Genomic DNA, 6,103 nt, shown 5'->3' with positions numbered 1-6,103 from the left:
CGCTGATTCTTAGCACGAGCCCCGTCCTCTCTGAAGCTGGGCTTGGGCAGAAAAACATTCAATTCTCCGCCCTTCTGAGACTGCCGGGTTCAGCAAACACACTGCGCAGGGAGGGGAGCCTCCGCACAACAGAAAGGCCCCTGGAGCGGAGCTCAGCAAACAAGTTGAGGGCAGTGGGCAGTGGGCAGGAGTCCGGGCCGCTCCGCGTGTGATTCCGCGTCCAGGCATCCCACACGTGCAGAGGGGGAGGGGTTCTGGCACAGAAAGGAGACCAAAAGGGAAAACATATTGACAAAGCCTTCACAGTTGTGAACCAGGGCTGCAGAGGGACAGACAGGAGCTGCTGCTGGAACAGAAAGGGAGCATTTGACACACTGAAGCCCAGACCCGGGAAGGCCAGGGGCCTGCGCCACAAAAGGGGAAAGCAATTAAGAACAAATTCAGTGTTCTGCCGTCTGCAAAGGGGAAGGCAGAAAAAGCAAACCGGTAGGCCCAGTGAGACAGTTAAAGGCATCGTTTCGGGGTTGGGGGGCGGGGGGGTGGGGACCATTTTGTAGAGAATTCCAGCTTCTATGAATTAAATACAGACGCTGGATTCCTCACCTGGTCTGCCAGGATCTGCTTGTGCCCTGCTGCTCAATACCCTTTAGGATTCACCCTTACCTCGGGATGTCTAGACTCAGGAAACATGATTTATAAGGGTCTTTGTGATTTTCCCACAACACACATATCACAAATGCCCCTTAATTTCTTAGGGAAACACAGCTCCAGGGCTACCAATGTTTCCCTCAGGGGGTAGCTCGGATGTCAGTTGCTTTGGGAAGTCTTTCCTAACCACCTCCCCCCCCCACCCCCCCAGCCCCTTCACCCTCTTCCCCCCACTCCAATCTGGGTTACCCTTTCTCTGGGCTCCCTGGCACTAGTACTTTCTTCCACTATGGTAAGCCTTGCCTCTGTGTATTGTGGCTGTCTGTTGGTTTTCTTTTTAACTGTTAAATATCTGAAACTACAGAAAAATTTTAAAGCGTACTTTGTTACCAGTGAAAACCTTGTTACAGTTAATACCTTGTTAATTACACATATTTTAAAATAGGGATATAAAATGTTACAGATACAGAATAGTACTACCATTGTTATTCTCTGCTTATGTACCTTAGTTATCTATGTTTCTTTTTTTTTTTTTTTTTTTTTTTTTTTTTTTTTTTTTTTTAGTTTATTTACTTATTTTGAGAAAGAGAGAGAGCATGAGCGGGGGAGAGGCAGATAGAGAGACAGACACTGATGTCTGGCTCCATCTCAGGAATGTGAGACCGTGACCTGAGCCAAAATCAAGAGTCCAATGCTGGAAACCAATGTGACAATAAATTGTATTAAAAAAAAAAAAAAAAGAGTCCAATGCTTAAGGGACTGAGCCACCCACGTGCCCCAGTTACTTATGTTTCCAATCAAAAGCAAAACACAGTATTTCTTGGTATGTTTCTAACATAATTAGTAATATACTACACATACTCTAACAATCCTTTCACTGTGTCTTGTGTTTTGACATCACATTCATAAAGAAATTAAGACATCGGAGAACAAATCATTAAAAAAACTAATCCATTTGACTACATTAAAATGTAAAAACTCTGAATTGTAAAATATTGCATAAATGAAGTTAAAAAGATAAGCTGCTGACTCTAATTACTTCTTTTAAAAATAATTATTCTCTCAAAGACATTCATGTTCATAATTTTGAAAGTCAAGTTTTTCTAATATGTTTAGAATTTAAAAGTTTTAGGGCACCTGGATAGCTCAGTCAGTTAAGCATCCAACTCTTGGTTTCAGCTCAGTCATGACCTCAACAGTTTGCGGGTTGGAGCCCTGCCTCAGGCTCTACACTGATGGTGCGGAGCCTGCTTGGGTTTCTAAGGTCCACTCTGTCTGTCTCTCTCTCAAAATAAATAAATAAACTTAAAAAAAAATTTAATAAAATGAAATTAAGAAGTGTCTTCCCTTACTTGCTTTCATTCTTCAGAAGCAGATTTTTTCAACTCTTTTAACTATTTTTTTTTTTCTGGAATTGGCCTCCATGTTTTTAAATAACATGCATTTTTTTTTTTAGGAGACTAAAAAAATACTATTGAAGACAATGATTTATGAACTTTCTTCACACACATTCTTCCTCCCTCTTTCTCCTCCATTTTGATAGATAGAACTGGTTGGAGCAATAGTCCGTGCTTACATTAGCAGGGTTATGTAAATATAATCCACAGAAGAGCCATGGTAATGTCCCAGTTTCACTTTCTTTCATCTATAACTTTTTGTTTTCCCTATTGTCTCCACGACCCTCACTGGTTTCATTGCCAGTGTGCCTTTATTTTTTTCTAAACTCCCCCCAAAAGAGGAATTTCTTTAATTTTTAATATATTCAAACTCACCAGGAAATACATACACACACATATGTAAGTATATATATGTATGTCTTTTCCCCTGGATGTATTTTCCAGATAACCCATCTGAAGTGCTCTTGTGGGGCGCCTGAGTGGCTCAGTTGGTTGAGCCTCCGACTTTGGCTCAGGTCATGATCTCATGGTTCGCGAGTTCAAGCCCCGCGTCTGGCTCTGGGCTGACAGCTCAGAGCCTGGAGCCTGTTTCAGATTCTGTGTCTCCCTCTGTCTGACCCTCCGCTGCTTGCACTCTGTCTCTCACATTGTCTCAAAAGTAAATAAATATTTAAAAAAATATATATTTTTTGAAGCACTCTTGCCTTCCCATCTGGTCCAGTTGTTCCATATCTGCTGTCAGCTCTCTGCCTGGGACTTCTCTTCACTCTTATCCTGGACATCGGATGACCAACTCATCCCAATTTGCCAGGGATCGGCCCAGTTTTGAAGCTGAAAGTTCCACATTTGGCACCACCCTCAGGCTCAGGCAAATTGGAACTGGTCAATCTACCTGGACATCCCCTTGCCTCTTTCCTGGTTCAAGTCCTGTTTCCTGGATCCTATGTGATCTTCTCGGTTTCTGTCCTTATTTTGTGGAATCCATTCTCCAGTATTTTCCTGAAAAGGAGGTAAAAAAATTTTTAAACTTGCATATCTGCAATGTCTTTATTCTGCCTTCACACTTATTAGAAAATTTGGCAGAGAACAGAAATCAAGATTTGAAACAATTTTCCATCTGAATTTTGAAAGGATTGCTCCACTGACTTTCCATGTGGCAGGTGAAAAGCCTGGTGCTTTTCTGATTCTGGATCTTTTGTATATTTTTAATCTCTAGGAATTTGCAGGATTTTTATCTCCAAGGTTCTGAAATTTCACAATGGCACACCTTAGTGTGAGTTTTTGTCGTTGCAGGCATCACGCAGGGCATAAGTGAGCTCTCTCAATCTACAAACTCATATCCTCTATTTAAGGAATTTTTCTTCAAAAATACCCTACCCTATCTTTTTGCAGTCTCTCTTTCTAGAGCTCCTGCTTACTAGAGTGTTGGGCCTCCTGAACTCTAATATTTTCCTTTTCTCTTCCATTTTCCATTTCTTTATTTTTGATTGACTTTCTGGAAGATTGCGTCGAATTTATCTTCCAGACTTTTTTCTGAGAATTTACTATTTAACTTCAAAGAGCAATATTTATTTATTTATTTATTTATTTATTTATTTATTTATTTATTTATTTATTTATTTATTCATTGTTCTCTGAATAGTTTTATTCTATAGCCTTTTCTCATTGTTGTCAGATGCTACATCTCTTCTTACCACCTGGGGAAATGAACTATCAAGTTTGTTCGTTTTTGAGTCTTATTCTGCTCCATACATAATTTCTATTTTCTTCTATTTCTATTTCTTCTATTTCTTCTATTTCTTCTGTTTTTGATTTGGTTCTGTCTGTCCTGGCATAAGCTTTCCTTAATTGCCTGGTAATCCTTGGCTGTCTGTGCATATTTAAAAATAAAGTAATAAAAGAACCTGATTGGAACAGGCAGGTACACATCCCTGTAGGGTGCTCTGGTGAGGTTGATTTATTATTTTTTCTTTGTTTCTTTGTTTTCATGTTTAGCTGGCTTCCCATAGCAGACTCAACCACACTCTCACCTGGAAAGCAGAAGTTTGGCTGACGATTCATTTCTCTTACAGACCTGCAACTAATCCTCCTGCTGTCAGCACCACCTGCACCCCTATTCTGATAGTTCTAAATATTTCTGAGCTCCTATAGTTCGTTCAGCCTTCTCAGTTTCCCTTACTGTCCGCTTTGGTTTTAATTGTTAATTTCATTTTGCCACTTCCATATGCTTCCTGGTTTCCAATATTCCAATGCTGCCATGTTCTCTACTTGTAAGTATTTCTTTTTTTGCCTCTATAGGTTTGTGCCTTAAAAAACAAAACAAAACAAAACAAAACCCTATACTGTCACTTTTATGTAATTTTGGCAGGGAGGGTATGTAGATGTGTGTTTACCATATTTCAGCAGAAGTCTGTTGGATCTGGAGGTGGCTGAGGTGAGGACTGCCTCTCATTCATCATTACAGTCTAGTGTCCAGCATATTCTAGCATATTGCCTGGCATATATTAGGAGCTCAATAAGTAAAGTCTTACTGAATGAATGTAGTACAAAAACTTTTTTTTTGGAAATATTAACTATTGTTTTGCCTTGTTTTTCTCACTAGTATTTCATTTTCTCCTTTCCAGCTAGGCTAATCTGTCATTTTTTCAGAGAATGCTTGGGACAACAGAAAGCAAACTATTGCTGCAGTGTTGAGGAGAATTGAAAGGACTCATAGCATAAACAAAAATATTGGGATGAAACATTGTGAATCATTGCTCTATCTCTCCCTGGAATTGGAAGACTGATCCAAAAGAGAGTCAGAGCTTAGTTCCAGGGACGCAGCAAGCCCTGTAAAAACAAAACGAAACAGGTAGTGTGTCTAGACAGTTGGAACAATTTCATCCATCTAGAAAGGCTCAGGAGCACCAGAAGTTTCTCACTCATTCAAGAATGAAAACAACGTAAATGGAGAGAGTCAGCAGATCTAAAAGAGCTGTGAGGACAAGAGTGAAGGTGAAGAAATGCCAGACTGGACCACTGAATGAAGAGAAAGGATGATGCTCATGTCACTGGATATATCATGGACAGATGACAATCTCTCCCCCCTAGATTCTTTGGAACTATTTGTGTCCCTTGTTACTTAGACACAATCCTGGGGAAATCTACAAATTAACTGAGATTAAGTTTCTGCCACCCAAGTAAAATGAGAGCTCAAGATTGAAATTAAATTGGCTTATGAAAACAATATTATATTTCTACAATATCTCTACTAGTTAGTTGAAATTCATATATACTACACAAATGTAAGTATGATCACCAGAGTATTTTCAAATTTATTTAAAAATTCTCAAGTTTTACACAAGAGATGATCAAATATGTTAATGTAACAACAAGCTTAAGAACAGATTTATTACACCCAGCAATAGCACTACTAGGAATTTATCTACAAGATACAGGAGTGCTGATTTGAAGGGGCACATGTACCCCAATGTTTATAGCAGTGCTATCAACAATAGCCAAATTATGGAAAGAACCTAAATGTCCATCAATTGATGAATGGATAAAGAAGATGTACACACACACACACACACACACACACACACACACACACAATACTATTCAGTGATGAAAAAGGATGAAATCTTCCCAATTGCAACAACATGGATGGAACTGGAAGGTATTATGCTATGTGAAATAAGTCAGCCAGAGAAAGACAGATATCATATGATTTCAGTCATATGTGGAATTTGAGAAACTTAACAGAAGACCATAGGGGAAGGGAAGGAAAAATCAGATACAAACAGAGAGGGAAGCAAACCATAAGAGACTCTTAAATACAGAGAACAAAGTGAGGGTTGATGGGAGTGGGAGTTGGGGGAGTTGGGAAAATAGATGATGGGGATTGAGAAGAGCACTTGTTGGGATGAGCCCTGGGTGTTGTATGTAAGTGACGAATCATGGGAATCTACTCCTGAAGCCAAGACTACACTGTATGTTAGCTCACTTGACAGATAAATAAATAAATAAATAAATAGTAAATAAAGTACAGATTTATTCTTGTGAATGACAAATCATCC

At 39.4% G+C, this 6,103-nt stretch overlaps 1 long non-coding RNA gene across 1 annotated transcript; it reads left to right on the top strand.

Annotated features, from left to right (window-relative positions):
• Positions 1–244: 244 nt before the first annotated feature.
• LOC123384959 lies at positions 245–5,271 on the top strand. Its single transcript, XR_006596809.1, has 2 exons — positions 245–486; positions 4,670–5,271. It is a non-coding gene; the product is annotated as an uncharacterized LOC123384959 (long non-coding RNA).
• The last annotated feature ends 832 nt before the right edge of the window (positions 5,272–6,103 follow it).

Source organism: Felis catus, chromosome B1, assembly GCF_018350175.1.
Source record: "Felis catus isolate Fca126 chromosome B1, F.catus_Fca126_mat1.0, whole genome shotgun sequence".
In the NCBI taxonomy this organism is placed as follows: Eukaryota; Metazoa; Chordata; class Mammalia; order Carnivora; family Felidae; genus Felis; species Felis catus.
This window is presented reverse-complemented; position numbering and strand designations above follow the sequence as displayed.